Source organism: Protopterus annectens, chromosome 5.part0 (genome assembly GCF_019279795.1).
Source record: "Protopterus annectens isolate FY-2018-M chromosome 5.part0, PAN1.0, whole genome shotgun sequence".
Classification (NCBI taxonomy): Eukaryota; Metazoa; Chordata; order Ceratodontiformes; family Protopteridae; genus Protopterus; species Protopterus annectens.
This window is the reverse complement of record NC_056735.1, coordinates 1,925,208,044-1,925,227,257: the sequence shown is the minus strand read 5'-3', so window position 1 is coordinate 1,925,227,257 and position 19,214 is coordinate 1,925,208,044.

The following is a 19,214-nucleotide window of genomic DNA, read 5'->3' as shown; positions in this document are numbered from 1 at the left end:
CCCTGTCATCTCTGTTTCTGGCCTAGTGGATATGGGCATCCTGAGACACTAAAGTAACTGCCTCATGTTCAATAACAAATATTTAACTTTAGAACATGCAAAAATAGTATGTGACAGATACACAATGTCATTGGAGGCAAAGCTCTCACATACACATACGAAAAATGCAAACCAGGCTGTCAGGGTTACACACAAAAACATCACTACCAGCAATAAGGAACATAGACTGACATATTTATTGGTACTCACTTTTAATCTATCCAAACCTCCAAGACTTCCTAAAGGCATCTCTCAGTGGTACTGCAAACACTCAAAAAGGACAGCACCTTATAAATCACATAACTTTGAAAGTCATAGCAGCTCCACCTCCACACTCCCAAGGCAACATGTCACTCAGCCAAACATTCTAGTTATTGGCGATTCCATTGTAACATATACTGATGCCCCCCTTACCTGTCTAAACAAGGAGAAGATCAACACGAGCCATCTGTCTGGAGCCAGGATCCACCAGCTCATGGATACACTTGTGTGTTTAAACTACAAGTACCAGTATGGCACAGCCATAGACCATGTGGGCATAAACGACCTAAGATGTACCTCACTGGACTATATGAAGAGAGACATTATGGAGCAGTGTGAATATATATCCCAAGTGGGTATGAATCTAGCCTTAAGTAGCATCCTATCTTCACCTATGATGATGCCATAATACCAGCAAAAAATTACTGACTTCAACCATTGGCTTAGTTTCTGTTATCACAACAAGGGGTTCCATTATCTGTCAGCCTGGAGAGACATGATTGACAAACCACAATGTTTTGCCAGAGGTTGCTTGCACTTGTTACCACTTGGCTTCCTGATACTGGAAAAAATCCATCTATCTCCATAGTGCCTTCTTTAGGTCATGCCAAGTTGTTAAACCCTCCAACATAACAAAAATAACTCACAACTACCTAAAGGAGCTACTGCTCAGTGCTTGGACTTTAAATAAAAAACTGTGCTCCCATGAAGCACCCCTCACCCTGAAGAATGCAGACATATCTGCAGTCACAGAAACATGGTTCAGAACCATAGAAAGCACCCCATCTATCAAATGCTACAATGCCTTTATACATTTCGATACCACTCAGCTCAGGATAAAACAAAGGAGGAGGTGTCTCAGTGTTCATCAAGGGCAAGTACACTGCTGGACTGGTACAACAATATGACTCTACAGATCCCCTAATATGGATCTGGAAAATCACACCTCCTCCCTAAACCTACTGGACTCTGTTAACATTCAGCCTAACACCATTCTTATGGGTGACTTCAGCTACACCTCCATAAACTGGGAGACTTATGCAACGCATAATTCACTTGCTCAGAGGGTTTTGGACTTTGTCAATGCAAACTCCCTGGAGCAACTAGTTAGCTCCCCAGCTTAGAGGTACAAATATCTTAGACCTAGTAGTCATGAACATGGGGGAATGCTGATGCCTCCCTTGCATAAACTCCTCCCTGGTAAGATCTGGCAATAAAATTATCTCCTTTAGTATTAAAACTAACCTAGAACTCCCATCAAACTTCAAAACTGTTAAGAATTTTGCTAAGGCCAATTACCTCAAGCTCAGTATCCAAACCCCTCCAAACCTGGGTGACACTGAGGCCTACCTTGAGATGTACACAAAAGCACTGTACACCCACATTCATAGCTGCATAGAGGAGGCAGCATCTGTCCGAGTCAAACCTATGTAAACCTTTTTGTAACAAAAAAAAAAAAAAAACACCCTGGTGGACCCCCAACATAAGTAGACAGAGCTGGTCAAATCTGCCAAAGCAAACTATAGGGCAAGGACTTCCGCATGAAAGGCTTTTTTTGTTTGTAACCTCATGGGAAACAATCAGTAATGTGCTGAGTTAACCATGAATGGTAACACTTACACCCAGCCAGAAACTATAGCAAACCTGCTGTCTGACAAATTCAGTTCAAACTCCCTCCCATCACCTCCTACTACACCCAAAGAAATACCTGCAGCCACCCCCTACCAGTCATTATGAAGGCACAGGTCATTACTGCTCTCACTAAAGCCAAAAACGCAGCCTCCATGGGTCCTGGCAACATTCCAGTATGCTTCTTAAATAGCTTGAAATGGAATCTATCAGGGCCACTAGAAACCCTCATTAACCACAGGCTCTGAATGGGGTTTGCCCCAGAGGAATAAAGGACTGCAACACTCATCTCTCTGCACAAGGGAGGGGGGGCATCAACTGACCCTGGGAACTACAGACCCATAAGCTTGACCAGTGTCATCTGCAAGGCCATGTATGTTACCAGATGGGTAGCTAACTGGCTCACTGATAGAACCCACTCAGTCAAAATAGGGAAAGCCACCTCTAGTAATAGACCCATAAAGAGAGGCATACCCCAAGGATCTGTCTTGGGGCCTCTACTCTTTAGGATATACTTTTTTGAGGAGCAAACCAAAACCAGTGGTCTGTGGCTGTCCAAGTTTGCAGATGACTGTCTTAAATTCCCCCAGTGATGTGAATATCCTTCAAGAGGGCCTTACCTAAACTAATGACTGATGCCAGAAGCATGGCCTCAGACTGAATGCCAAGAAATGCATAATTATCCCCTGTGGGTAAAATGGCGTCAACACTAATTATCACATTAATAACAATGTACTAAGCACACAATCAGTTTTGAGATACTTGAGCACCCAGAGCAACCTGACGTTTGATCACCAAGTTGCCTTCATTGTAAGGAAGGCTTTCTACATACCCCACCTCATAAGTAAGGGTATTTCAACCAGGATCAAGGAGGTCATAACATTCCTGTAGTCCTCCCTTATCAGACCCATTATCAAGTACAATGCTCCCATTGGCATGCACTTTGCCAAGCACATGCAGCAGCTGGAGAGACCACAGAGATTCCTGACTAGGAAAGTCCGGGGTCTCAAACACCTATCCTATACAGATAGGCTAAAAGCCCTGTCCCTTTACTCAGTCTTGTATGGATGTCCCTCTACTCAGTCTTGTGCGGACTGCTCAAAGCTGAACTGTGTCAGGCATACAAGGCCATCTCAGACCCGGCCTTGATGGAGTTGCTGCATATCCATAAGTCAAACTCCACTCATGCAACCCACATGTGAGGCCTCAACCTGGTCTGTGACATTAATAGAACTTGTTGGTGAGATAGATTTGCATCCCAAAGAATCCTCCATCTGTGAAACAGACTCACTCTCCATGACAAGCAGAGTACTTCACTAGCTCTCTTTAATATGAACCTGGACGACTGGATGGGAAACAGAAAATACACCCCTGAGATCCCACCTGCATCCCTGCTGGACAGGAGAAACAGGTGCTGACTTTGTGGGAACATGGACAAAAATTCTTGGCTAGGCTTATAAGGGCTTCCGATCTAATAGCCTAGTATCATCCTATGAACCTATCATGGACTTGAACAATAATGATGTAGGAACTCTCCCAAATTTGGAATAGATCCAATTTGGCTTTGTCAAGGGGATGTCTTGCCTGCCTAATCTGGTGGGCGTCTTGGAGAAAGTCACCAGGGCCATGGATAGGATAAAATGTTACACACATCTTATTGAGACCTGGCCAAACCTTTGACACAATCTCTCACTCAGGGATCATAGATAATCTTACTGAGTTAGGCATAAACCTCTAGGTCATCAGAAGGATAGTCAACTGGCTCACTGACAGAACACATATTGTCTGGATAGGTGACTCCACCTCCAATAAAATAACTCTTACTAGAGGTGTCCCACAGGCCTCAATGTTGAGACCTCTCTTGTTTGGTATATACTTCTCTTAAGTGAAGGCCAATTTTGGGGGCCTCTGGCTCACCAAGTTCGCTGATGACTATGAGTTGGGAGCAATCATTGAATCCCCAATGAAGATGACATCCTACAGACAGGCCTAGGAATGACAGACAACTGGTGCCAACACCATGGTCTGACACTAAATGGTAAAATATGCATAATCACACTTTTCTGTAAATCAGATAGTCCTGCAAATTGTTATATTGATAGCATAGTCCTGCAAATTGTTATATTGATAGCATGCCCCTAAAAGTAAGCCCAGTGGTGAGGGACCTGCGAAACACAGATATATAGTAACCTAAACTTTGACCCCCAGGTAGCTACAGTAGTGAGGAAATCATTCTGTGTGGCACAACTTATAAGTAAAGGCATGGTATCGAAAGGAAGTCATAGTCCCACTGTACTTGGCCCTCACCAGGCCCATAATCCAGTACAATGTTCTTTTCTGCATGTACCTAACCAGGCACTTACACCAAAAGGAGTGCCTCCTAAGGTTTATCACTAAAAATTACAAAGTGTAAGACACATGTCTTATGCAGACCAACTAAAGGCCCTATCCCTTTGCTCCTTCTCAACAGTTTATCAAGCGGGGACATATGCCTGACCTACAAGGCATTCTCTGATCAAGCCCTGATGAAAATGTAATATTTCATATTTGCAAGAAAAAATGATACAAGTGTAATGCGTTCCATGGACATGAACCTTATTTGTGACTTAACAGAATTTGCTGGAAAGACAGATTTGTATCTCAGAGGCTACCATGTCTATGGAATAAACTTCCAATCTTCATAAACTGCCTTCAAAAAGAATTTGAACAAATTGATGGGGAGCCATATATGCACTCCTGGGGTACTGCCCATATCCCTAAAGAACAGATGCAGTCAGTAAAATGACTCAGAGCTCCAACACTCAAAGACCCACTAGCCTGATACTACCCATCCCATATCTGGGGAATTAATATATATATTGTCATATTATGGGGATTTTTAGCTAAGCTTGTAAAACCTCTTGTGCCATTAGCCTAATAATCTCCAATTAACCTATGGATCAATAACTATCAATTTTGGCATCACAGTTGCCATTCTTTTTAGCCATTATAGACATAATCACTTTATAATCATGGTTTAGGATTGCATTGGGCTTGTATGAAGTTGGATCTGATGGGTCTTTACCCTCTTTAGGTATTACAGCCACTACTGCTTTCTTCCAGGATATTGGTGCTTCTCCTCTTAAAATACTGTTAAATCCTTCAAGATCTTTATAATTTTTTTCCCTCCTAGCTTCCAAATTTACAAAGGAATACCATCTATTCCTCGGAACTTTCCTGCACATTAGTAATACATCACCATTTTGATCTCATCTCCTCGTATCCTGTTAGTAATTGAGCCTCAACTACATCTAACCTTGGCATATTATTTCTTCCATAAACATTTCCATTTGTACTGTTTCTTGATTTCCATATGTCTCTGCTTTATACAGACATTCATAAAAGTTCTTAAATATTTCTAGTACCTTTACAGGATTTCTTATCTTCCTTGTTATAGAGTCCCTAAGCATGATGACAACCCTTTCTACTTTCTGTCACCGAAGTCGTTGCATTGAACATTTTTGTGCTCTGGAGTTATTATCAAAAAACAGTTGCTTAACAAAAATCTTTCTATACACATGTGATGATAGAAGGTTCTGCCAGCACAGCTAGTTGGAATTTTGTAAATAATTATATGTTATTTGTGAATATCAAACTGATTTATCAAGATGCTTGCATTGCAAATGTATTAGAACTGCATGTCATGTGTATATCAAACTGATTTGTACAGATGTTTGTGTTGAAAATATATTTGTAAAGTGCTCGTGTTTAAAATGTATCCACAGTGTGTCCTACTGGAGAGAATAGAAATGTACATGCACTATTGTAACTGTTTAAATGTATATGCTTTAACAGAGGAAACTGGAAGGTTAACCTCAGTCCAGCAAATTTTAAAATATATCTGAAATTAAATCACTTTACGGGTGATGCCATAAAGATGCTATCTCACAGGTTTCAATGCAGCCAGAGACACAAAGTCAGTACTAGGAAGCTTTCTGTATTGTCTTTAGGGTGATCTAATTATCAATCTGAAAGCATGGAGGAATGACATTTTTATGACTTCCAGCACCTTCCACAGATCTGAGCAATTTTACAGGTAGGTGCTAAATCCTGCCAGCTTTCAGCAATGGGGGGGGGGGGGGGTTGCATGGGAACTAGAAGTCAGATGACCAGAAGTGATTACATTCTGCAAGCTATCTCAGAAGTAATATTTTAGATATTATTTTGAGAAGTCTCTGAGCATTCTGCATTCTGTCTTGGGCCTGACAACAAAAAGGACCATTCACCACATCATCTGCCTTACCCTATCAAGTAAGTAGGGAATCATGATTCTCTTAGATTCAGTCAGGAATATAGTGAAGCTTAGTTTAGATAGTGTTTTTCTATATTTGTCTGAGCCTGTCCATCAATGCTATTTTAAATATTTTCTGTGATTTTAAACTCTGATGTCACTGTGAATATATAGTGTTTTCTTGTTCTTTTATTATTTATTATTAAATATTTTTAAATCTTTCATTGTGGCTGATCTTTGTAGAGATATTTAAGTTTTGAAAGTATTTTCATATTTATTTGGTGACACTGTGTGGCCACTCCTAATAGCCTTCATCTTGGTCAAATTATCATTTGTATTAAATCAATTTCACTCAGTATATTGGGTACCCTTGGAAGAGCCTAAGGTAGCTGGCAGGATTGTCTGGTAGCAGTCATACGTACTTTACAGTCTGGCAGAAGGGGGCATAGCTAGTAAACCTGTGCCAGCCTTTCCGAGGTGTGTGTGTGTGTGTGTGTGTGTGTGTGTGTGTGTGTGTGTGTGTGTGTGTGTGTGTGTGTGTGTGTGTGTGTGTGTGTGTGTGTAAACCAAACCTGAATGAATGTGTCTGTCATGTACTTGGGCAGTGACACAAAGCACTGGTTGAACACAAAAGGTGCTGGAGGTCTTGGCTTGGACACTCAGCTGAGGTCTCAACTCTATAGTTGTGCTAATGGGGAGTCCTATTAGGGATCTGGAAAAATATGGCGAAACCAGACCCAGACTGACTGTGTTTCCAGTGTGCTCTTAAGGGAACTTGTGCTTGATTGTGCTTGATGCAGAAAACTGCATCTGGAGATATTGTGTGTACACCTGTTATCTCCTAGTGAGCATCCCCCACTGGTGCCAGTGGTAAGGATTGAGACTCCTTGATTACTTGCCAAGAAGTGGGGCTTCACATATTGTTTGGCAGGCATGGATCACTACATCACATATTGGTGAACAGTGGTGTGGATATTGAACTTCTGTAGCCTGTAAGCAATTGCCATTAAAGGTGTGAAGTCTCTCAACAGCTACACCGTGAACATTCAGAGTTTCATATCACAATAGTTTTATTTATTTACATTTTGTTAGCTTAGTTTCTTAGGGAGAGCAGGCAAGGATGTCAGCAGAGGATTATGGCAAGCTGACAAGGAACCAGTTGGCTGAGATTTGCAATACCATATCACTGGTGCATGCCAACCAGAGTAAAGGGGAATGCTTGCATCCTTAATCACAGCTGCATCACAGAACAACCAGGAAGACAGGTAGACTGGCATTGGGAATGAACATCTCTCAGAAAATGGACAGTTCATTTTTTCCTCAGAGGACTTAATAATCTGTCTGGAGTTCAAGAGACTTGAACTGGAGGCCAAACATTTGGAATTACAATCAGCTGAGAACTGTGGCATTTGGAAGTTAAGCAGAATCAGCAGTGAGACTGCTGCATTTGGAGGCTGAAGAAAATGAGAGGCAGAGGCACCATGAGAGGGAGATGCCAACTCTTCGCCAGGGAGGTAATGAGGAAGGGAATAACCTAACCTCAGAAGCAATAAAGGTCAGTAAATTTCTTCCACAATTTACAGAGGGTGATAATTTTGATAGATTTATTCATATGTTTGAAAGGGTATGTAAGCAGTATAATGTTGACCAAGGGCTCTGGGTACAGTTACTGACCCCCTTACTCTATGGTAAAGCTGTAACATCTATTTCTAAATTGCCTGATATTGCTTTCTTAGACTATAACAAAGTAAAGAAATGTTTATTATAGTGTTTTAGGTTAACAACTGAAGCTTACAGAAAAAGTTTTGTGAGCATAGACCCAAGGCAGATGAAAGTGTGTGTGATTATATTGCTGAGTTACGCACTTTTTTCATAGGTGACTGAGTGGGTGTCAGGTCACCTCTTTTGAAGGGCTGACAGACCATTTCTTGAGGGAACAAGCCCTTAGCACTTAGCCTGAGGATATGAGAATCTGTTTGGCAGACAGGGATGCAACACCATAGATGAGCTGGGGAAAAACAGGGATCTGTACTTAGCAAGCGGGGCACCACTGCACAGGAGACAGATACCCAGTGCTGCACATGAATATAAGGGCACCCATGGTGGGCAGCCTAAGCCCCCCCAACAGAGTCCACCAGTGACAGGTGAAGCCACTAGTTCAGGTACATAGCTAGGATCAGGGGTTAAATATTTTAAGTGTTTACCAGTGGGGCCATGTATCATGTAGATGTCCACAGAGATAAGGTGGAGAGCAGAAATTAGGTGAGTCAGCAAGTGGGAATAACAGAATGCTAGTGTAAGTATTCAAGAGACAACAAGGGTACCAAACCACCATAAGAGGTTATATCCATTCTTAGTAGATGAGGAACAGGCCACTGCTAAGAGAGACACAGCCTCTGACCTAACCATAGTAAAGTCTATCTAGTCAGAGCTTTAGGAGGGACCCTATTCCAAATATCTTTGGCTAGGGCTCAGCTTGAATGGGAGGGTGGAAAAGGAAGCAAGCAAATAGGTGTGTTTGAGGATATCCCTCCAGAAGTCCTGGTTTGGATAATGCAGTACCTTGGGTGCATGTAGTTATATGCAGTCAGGCTTGGAGACAGGCATGAGGGTCTGGTAGCCTGGGGGGACGCAGACAGCCTGCATACCTGAAGCCAGGACTGGTCAGGTGGCTAATTCAGTGAAGGAATTACCCTGTAGCACTGTGACTGAAGGTGAGCCACAGCTGCTGGTGGGTACTGATGTTCCTTTGGACAGAGAGACTGCAGGGGCAGATGTGAATAGTAGTACCCAGGCTCTCAGTGAGGTGCAGCTGTCAGAGGATACCAGACTTACTGTGGAAGGGGAGCTGAGAAGGGTTACAAAGAGAAAGCTGACACAGGCACAACTCTCAGACCCTACATTACAAGGCTTGAAAAAGGTAGCTAGAAAGGCACCTTCACAAGGAAAAGGGGATTGCATATACTGGAACCAAGGGTTACTGTAGAGAGAATGGATCCCTGAGGGAGGACTAGAGGGTGACAGAATACAGCAGTTGCTAGTGTCCAAAGCATACTGTCTGGCACTTCTAGCCATAGCACATGACATTCGCTTTGCTGGTCATATGGTCATAAAGCATACCAAGAGACATATTATGCAGAACTTTTATTTGCCTGGGATTGCAAAGGATGTAACAGTGTACTGCAGGACCTGTGAGCAATGCCAAAAAGTAGGCAAGGCAGGAGACAAGGTCAAAGCTCCTTTGGTGCCTTTGCCTGTGATTGAGGAGCCATTTTAGAGGATAGTTATGGATATTGTGGGGTCTCTGAGTACCTCAAGTTCCACAGGGAAGAAATATATCCTAGTAGTAGTAGATTATGCTACCGCATACCCTGAGGCAGTGGCCCTGTCCTCCACTGAGGCAGAAAAGGTGTCAAATGCTTTGTTAGAGATTTTCAGCAGGGGAGGTTTCCAAAGAGAAATACTGACTCACAGAGGTGCAAATTTCATGTCAGACCTGCTGGCTTGTCTGCGGAAGTACTGTGGAGTGAAGCACCTAAAGAACACCCCCTATCATCCTCAGACTATTGGTTTTGTGGAGTGGTTAAGCACTAAAGACCATGCAACAAGCATTTGAAAACCATTTTAAGAGACAGTGGGACAAATATTTACCCCATCTGCTGTTTGCATAAAGAGAAGTACCCCAGGCATACCTCTCAACCTCTTAGAGCAAGAAATCTGGACAAAGCCATAAATAATAGGGAACACGTGGACAAAAATAGGGACACTTTTTAAATGTTGCTCTTACAAATTTGAAAGTTGATAGAATAACAGGTTTTGCATCAATATGAATTTTCCAAAGGGTATAAATCTGAAACTAAAATGTCTGTCATTATTTTCTGACTTCAACCCTCAACAATCTGCCAGTATTTTCAATGAGAAACTGACCAAAAATATGAGGCAAAATCTGGACATTCTGTGAAAATCCGAGAGGTATGACCCCAGGAATCCACAGATTTTTCTCCCTTTGAGTTGATGTATGGGCATTGGATAAGGGGACCTCTAGATATGATTTGCAATGAGTGGGAGGCTGAGTGTGAATGCCATATGGAGTCTGTTGTGGCATATGTTTTAAACCTCAGGATAAGTCTCGGGAAACTCATGAGCTTGACCTAGGAGAACCTGGCAGGGACCCATCAGCAGAAAAAGGTCTGGTATGACAGGAATGTTCAAGCTTGAAAGTATGCTGTGGGGTAGCAAGTGATGGTTCCCATTCCTATCAGACATAATAAGCAGCAGGCAGCTTGTGAGTGACCCTTCAAAGTGGTAAGGAAGGTCAGTGATGGTAACTACATGGTAGAACTGCTAGGCAGGAAGCGGGGGCACAAACTGTAACATGTTAAAATGATGAAACCTTACCATGTTAGAGAGGCCCTTGTGCTGAGTATTTACAGTAGAAGGAAAGAGGAGTCTGAATGGGATCTATGGCTCAGAGAGCCAGCCAACAAAATCCCACAGTGTAGCACAGCAGTGGGGTTAGCACTGGCAATGCAGAAAGGCTCTTAAGACAGGGCATTCCTCTCAAGCAACATTTCTCAAGGGACACTTGAAAAACTAGCTTGAGTCTTTGAAGGTGGGGAGAGGTGTGATGATAGGAGGTACTGCCAGCACAGCTAGCTGGAATTTTGAAAATAATTATATGCCATTTGTAAATATCAAACTGATTTATACAAGATGCTTGTGTTACAAATGTATTAGAACTGTATGTCATGCATACCAAACTGATTTGTACAGATGTTTGTGTTGAAGAGGTTTTTGTAAAGTTCTTGTGTTTGAAATGTATCCAAAGTGTGCCCTACTGGAGAGAACAGAAATCTGCATTCTCTATTGTAATTGTTTAAATGTATACATTTTAAGAGATGAAACTGGAAGGTTAACCTCAGTACAACAAACTTTAAAATATATCTGAAATTAAATCACTTTACAGGCTAGGTAAGAAAGATGCTATCTCACAGATTTCAATGCAGCCAGAGACACAACATTTTTACAAGGAAGCTTTCTATATTGTCTTTGGGGTGAGCTAATTACTACTTTGGAAGCATGGAGGTATGAACTTGTTTTATGACTTCCAGCAGCTGCCACAGATCTAACCAAAGCCCTTGTATGTGTATTTTTACAGGTAGGAGCTAAATCCTGCCAGCTTTCAGCGGGTCTATATTGTGTGGTCAAAACACATGTTCATCGAACATGTTTTCATCAACACTTTCATTGAATTTTTTCATAGGGGAAAAAAACACTTGGCCGTCATTGAAATTTGCCTTTTTGCCCACTGTAGTGCGATCTTGAAGTTGGTATAGTTAGTTGGGGGGGGGGGCAGCCCCCGACTTTGTAGGGTTTGAAAGTTTGTTTTGTTTTTCTTGGCCAAATAATTTTTTCCCCCTGAGAAAAAATTCACTGAAGTGGCCATTCAGTGATTAGTGTTTTCATTGTTTATGAGTCAATGAAAATGTGTTCGATGAACATATTTTTTGATCATATAATATAGACCAGCTTCCAGCAACAGGAGTTTGCATGGGAACTAAAAGTCAGATGATGAGAAGTGATGTAATTTTGCAAGCTATCTCAGAAGTAATATTTTAAATATTATTTTGAGAAGTCTCTGAGAATTCTGTAGTCTGTCATGTGCCTCACAACATAAAGGACCATTCACCACATCATCTGCATTGCTCTATTAAGAAAGTAAGGAATACAAATTCTCTTAGATTCAGTCAGGAGTATAGTGAAGCTTAGTTTAGATATTGTTTTTTTTTTCTATTTGTCTGAGCCTGTCCTTCAATGTTATTTTAAATATTTCCTGTGATTTTAAACTCTTATGTCACTGGGAATATATACTTAGTATTTTCTTGTATTTTTATTATTTATTATTAAATATATTTAAACCTTTCATTATGGCTGATCATTGTAGAGATATTTAAGTTTTGAGAGTATTTGCATATTTATTTTATGACACTGCATGGACCACTCCTAATAACCTCACTTTTGGTCAAACAATCATTTGTATTAATATTCATTTCACTCAGTATATCAGTACCCTTGGAAGAGCCTTAATGTATCTGGCAGGAGTGTCTGGTGGCAGTCATAACTACCTTATAGTCTGGACAGAAGGGGGCATAGCTAGTAAACCTATGCCAGCCTTTCCCAGGTGTGTGTATGTGTGTGTTTAAATCAAACCTCAAAGGGTGTGAGTATCAGCTACTTGGGCAGGGACACAAAGCACTAGTTGAACAGCTGGAGGTCTTGGCTTAGACACTAACGTGATATCTCAACTCTGTAGCTCTGCCAGTGGGGAGTCTTATTGAGGATCTGGAGAAATAGGGAGAAACCACCCCTGATCCGGCTGTGGTCCCCATATGATCTTAAGGGAAATTGTGCTTGATTGTGGCTGATGCAGAGAGCTACATCTGGAGATACTGTGTGTATACCTGTTAAGGGTGGTCTAATGGTTAAGGTGTTTGCCTTACAAACACAAGGTGCAGGGTTTGAGTCTCACAAGGGATAATTAGCTAGGCTTAAAATGGCTCGCAAGGGCAGTTAGCTTAGTACTAATCTCATCCTCATTGGTGAGGATTGAGGAGCCTTGATTACTGGCCCAGAGGTGGGGCATCACAACACATACATATTATTGAGGTAATCCTAATTTTCTGTTTAGCATTCTGCAATTGCTCTTCTTCTTGGTCTGTGAGATGACCCTATTCTGTAATACTTTAACATTTGCCAGTCCTTCTAAATAATTCTTATTACTTCTTTACCATATCTCTCTTTCTTTTATTTACACCCCATTTTTAAACTCCACTTTAATATTATCTCACTTCCTAGCTATATTTTCAAAAGAAATTTCTATCTTCTCTAATAACTCCCACATTAATTTCCACTTTCCATTCCTTAAATTCCTCTTTTTTCAAAAGATAGGTAGGAAAGTTCCAATGTCTCATTTTTGCTTCATTAGTCTGCATTATTATTATAGTTGTTATTGGCGTGTGATCTGAAATAGTTATTGGATGTATATCAAATCTTTCAATTAAATGCACATGTTCCTGTGAAAGGAAACTTCTGTCTAACCTAGCTCAGTTTTATATCTTGGGGATTAACATGTCAATTCACTCCGAACTCATACTACTGAATTCACATCTTCCATGCCAAATATTTTTATACATTTCTTCAAAGATCTACTCTCCTTTGTTATATTTTCCCTTCTGGACCCTCCAGACACACCTTCACTGATACAAATCAAATTCCATCTTTACCAATAAGCAATATTCCCTGCTGAAAGCTGATTATTTCTCCCAGAATTTTCTTAAGCTCCATTATAGCATTTTAAGGTGGAATATAAATACATGCCAGTATAATCCACATCCCTTGCCAGAAGCCTCTTAGTATTACAAATATACCATTATTATCTTGTTTATCCTCTTCTATCACTATTGAAGCTCCTCTTGCAGTTACTACAAGTACTTCTGTTTCCTTTGTCCCAGGTATTCTGCTGAATAACTGCCCTGAAAAACTTTCTTTATCAAATTCACATGCTCAGTTCTTTTTAAACTCTACTTTATTATTATCCTACTCCCTAGCTATGTTTTCAGAAGACATTTCTATCTTCTCTAATAACTCCCATGTAATTTACACTATCCATTCCTTAAATTCCTCTTTTTTTCAACAGATAAATGGGAAAGTACCAGTGTTTCCTGTAACACAGCTGTTTGTACTCTACATTTCTTAATATAGTTCACTACTCCTTTTTTGTATATATCTGTGAGACCATTAACATTTAAAGGTAATATAGAAAGAATCATTATGTGCAAACGTTATTATATCCACCTTTTATGTGTAACAGCTTTTTTAAGTATCTAGTTCTTGTGTTACATGCATACCTGTTTGGCAGGTTGATCTTTTATACAGTTGTTTCTTGTCAAATTCATTTGAGCCCATTTCACATCTTACAAAACGTTCTGTTCTACTGAAAGCCCTCAGACAAAAACAGACAACCCAAACACACCTATAAAACCTATTAACAAAATATTAACACACAGAATATGTACATCTTCAAGTACTGAAGTTTGACCCTCTTAATAGGAATAATTGTTTCAAACTAAACCATGGAAGGAACTCCAAAAACTGCAAAAAAACATGCCAATTAAATTATTTTAGGGGGTGTGTAAGACATAAACACATCCCTAAAGATTTGTAACAATGCTGATATCCTACAGGGCTGGAAAAGGACTCCAGCTTCCATAATGATTTACTGCAGCTTTTTGATAGGCAGGGCTGCGAATTTCTGGAAATCCCAATGAAACACTACAATATGCAAGTGGATATAATAAAATTGGAACTAGAGAAATTGGATAATGAAATAAAAATGGATGGTGATTTGTTTGAGATACAAGTTTGAGTATTGTAGGTGTATCTCTAGTATTGAACAACAACTAAATAAAATAAAGGAAACCAAACTTAAAAAAATTAAGAGGGATAGGCATGACTATAATAATGGGATAGTCTATCGTGCACCTCCAATTTCTCAGACATGGGGTTCTATAAATGGTGACAGTAATGGGAATGATAATATTAATAATATGACTAGTCCCAATAATGTAACAACTGCTACGGCACAGTTTAATCATGTTGATAGTAACCATAACAATGGTCAACCAGTGAGGAGAAGTGAATATATTCGTGAACAGCATGAAAATTACAAGCAGGAACATAATGCTAATAACCAGGGTAATCTACAGGGTTTTCCAGTATCGCAGAGGAACAACCAATCAAACCAGCAAGCAGGGAATCGCCATGCACAACGTAGGAGGAAACAGAATCACCTTCGGAGATAGTTAATAAGAATGTTTTATTACAGGAGAACAAACCATTGATTGTAACTGACACTGAAGGAGACATTAAAGTCTATAATTTTTCATCTTTCCCTATTAAGGAATGACTTGTTAAGCTTTTATCAAAAGGGCTGGATTTTGTTTCCACTAAGAGAGCAAACATAGCCAGGACATTATTGGACTTTAAAATATACCTATGTAAGTTGAATCTTGATATTTTATTGGGCTGTACTTATTCATTGACTAATGAATGTAGAGTTGTGAGTTTATTTAACCCCCTATTGCACCCCCTTACTTAGTAGGTTTGAGAAAATGTGTGAAATTGCCATAAGGGCATTGTTGAATAGCCAAATACCTAGAAATGTGATTTTTTATCTTTCTTTGCAAGATACCCAGAAAGTGAGAGTTATGAACCCAGATAAAGAGGGTTGCCTTGTTTTTTATGGACATTGTGGACTACAATTTCAGAATATAACAAATTTTGGATTCTGATGCCTATGTTAGGGTAGCATTGAATGAAGCAAATGGGGCTTATCAGTGGGTGAAATCATAAATTAACAACCTCTTTATTGAGGCCACTATAGATGCTAATACTTAATAATTTTTTGAATATAATTTCAAAACTTGTACCTGTGATATTCAGAGCTCCAAAAATACATAAGAACATCGAGAACCCACCCATGCGACCCATTGTGGATGGGAATAATTCTTTAACTCATGTATGTGCTAAGTTAATTGATAAAAAACTAAAGAAATACCTTTCCACAGAGGGTCAAATTTGAAAAGATTCATGGTGGCTCCTGGAGGGCATTAATAATTTAGAATTAAAAGAGGACTCTAATTTCCTGACAGTAGATAATATAGACCTATATACAGTCATTCCCCCGAGATTTAGGGATTAGCTGATTCATGGATTTCCTATTATTTAAGGGAATGGACACAAGAGAAATTAATTTGATTGAAAGACTGTTAGATATTGTCCTTAGTAACAATTTTATTTTGTTCAAAAATGAATATTTCTTACAAAAAAGTGGGGTTGATCCCCTTGTAGAGATAGCTATGAACCTATAAATGCACTACATGGAGTGACATCTAGAGAATTAACTTTGTCTCTGGGCAATATATTCATTAAAAGACTGGACTATTATGAATCAGATTTTCTGGTATACCAGGTACCTTGATGATATATTTGTTATTTGGAAAGGGGGTGTTGAGACAGCAACAGCATTTCTGAAAAAAATAACAATACTACCACACTCTTGGAATTTATGTCCCAATTTGATACAGATTTAATAGCATTTCTGGATGTACATCTTAGGAAGGATACAATTAATAATAGATACCTGGGGAAAATTCTAATACATTCTTACATTTTATCAGCTCCCATCCCTTTCATCAAAGAAAGGCTGTTGTAAAAGGCCAATTGGTTAGGGTGGCAAAGATTACTTCATTAATGGAGGATTTTGAGAAGGAATGTCAAAACCTTAAGGATGTGTTCTTAAGGAGGACCTATCCAATAATGCTAGTGGATGAATTGATATCTGAAGTCCTTATTAAGAGAGAGAGAATTTATTTTAAACCCATTTTGGGGAAGTAAATACATGCAAGGGATCAAAATATGGAAATGTTGAATGTATCTATTGAACCTAGTGTGAACTACCACCTCATACTCCAGTGATTTTTATATCATTAGAAATGTGTTGAGTAAAAATTGGAGTTTATTTAAGGAAGATGCTACTCTTATTAATAAGATTGGGGATGGCCCTAAAATTACATATAGAAAAGGAACAGTTTAAAAATGATCCTTGGAGCTGTTAAGATCAATTATGCTTATAACCAGGGAATGATGAAATGTGATAGATGTCCGCAGTGTTATTATATGGCTATCACTAATTCCCTTGTGGTTAATAATAACACCAATAAGATTAGAGGAAAATATTCCTGTGATATAAATGGTGTTATATGCATGGTGAGATGTCAGTTATAGCCTGTATTTTATATAGGAAAAACTGAAAGGTGTTTTAAACAAAGTGATATTATATTGGTATTCATAAACACAAAGGGTAATTATAATAACCCCCTTTCCAAACATATAAGTAATCAAAATCATTGTTTTCATTACCTGATAATAGAACAGGTTAAGAAAAAATATAAGTGGTGGGCCGTGGGCATTAAAACTTGAAGAAAGGGAGCTGCTATGGCAGCTTAAGCTGAAAGCCTTTGCCTTTCCCAGTCTGAATGAAAATTGTACATTAGCTTGTGTCCTTAAACTAAAATCATTGTTAAGATGAATTTAGTTTATTTAATGAATATAATATCAATATTTTATTAGGAATTGATATATTGTATGGGTTATAGTAGTGATTGCATGTATTATAATTAATTATTTATCCAATTTAAATGTGTTTTAATGCATGTAATATATAATTTATTATAGGGTAGTTTTTTATAAGGTATATGGCTTTAAGAGAATGATTTGATGATGTCATTTTACCTTTTGGTGGGTAATATTAAATGGGAAGTTTGTTTATTCTGTTTCTTATCTAAAGAAGTCCATTTATTGTTTAATGGAAGAAAGCATTAATGCATTTTAAAGGGTACGCTTATAAATCATAAAAAGAGTTTGTCTTATTGGTTTCCACATGTTGAATTGTTTATTTGTAGACATACTCACAGAACTGGGTTAACCTAAAAGGAAAGTTATCTATGCTAAGATGCATTGCACTGCTCACTGCTTGTGCTTCTACTAAGTGTTGCCTGGTTTTGATTATCGTTATTGCTCTACTAGATTGGGAAGACAGCTGAATGCTTTCAGAAAACATTATCTCCTAGTCATTGAAAGAAAGAAGCATTCTGTTTTTATGTGTCCTTATCAGATTGTCTTCATGGAGACATAAAACACAGGAAAATTGTCTATTTTTAGAGTTAGTTCTTGAATTGAAATTAGTTCTCTTTGAAACAATTTTTAAGAAAATCTCACCTTAAGAAGACTTTATGGAACTCATATTTTTTCCCTTTTCACTCAGATAATAAAATATTCTCACAGTTTTCTAACATTAAATTGTAGAAGAACTAGTTAAATACAATTCTGTTTGTTTTCATTTTTTTTTTTTACTTTCTGTGAATTTTCTTGTTTCTTTTGCAGAAATCTTATCCAGTGTTGATGCTCAAATGACATCTTGTACAGAAACCCATCAGTTATTTTTCTTTGGCATGGACAATGTTTACAGCTTTGGTCTTAACAGATCAGACAAAAGAAAAAGTATGAGGATTTGATTTACTACTGAGATGCCCAGAGACAAGGTTAATTCTCTAGGTGCCACTCTATGTAGTGCATTCATAGGTTCATAGGTAGGTACTAGGCTATCGGCCCAAGGGCCTACGTAAGCCTAGCCAGTAAGGTACCATAGCTTACGCCACCCAAGAAAGTTATTTTCCTGTGCCACTGTCCAGCAGAGACACAGAAATGATACCAGGGGTGTATTTCCTATTTCCCATCCACTCATCAAGATTTTTCTTGAAGAGTGCTAATGAAGAACTTTGCTTGACATAGATGGGTAGCTTGTTCCAGAGTATAGGAAGTCTCTGGGACAGGAATCTATCCCTCCAGCGTGTCCTGTTTATTGTGGTGACAAGGTTTAGGTCCCTAGAATATGTATCTTGGAGGGATTGGGATTTCTTTAGGTGTAGCATGTCCAACAACTCTGGGTTTGACATAGCTTTATATGTTAGGCAGAGATCTCCTTGGAGTAGGTGATATGCTACGGAGTAAAGCTGGAGTTTTTTGAGGCAGTCAGTGCAGGGCATTTTTTGAGGCCAGTAATCCTCTTTGTGAAGTACTTCTGTGGCCTTTCCAGCTGCTGCAGATGTCTTGTGAGGTACATTCCAAATGGGGTGTTGTACTCTATAATGGGTCTAATGAGTGATGAGTAGAGGGGAACAATGACCTTTTTCCTGGATGAGAACCCTTTTACAATGAGGTATGCCACGTAGAAGGATTTCCTGACTACTGTGGTGATGTAACTATCAAAGGAGAGACTACTGTCCACCTGGGTCCCAAGGTCTCTTATCATGCATTTAATGTTAAGTAGATTGCTGCCTATGAGGTAGTTCATTTAGTCTCAAAGCTGAAAGTGTCTTTTTTAGAAAACAAATTC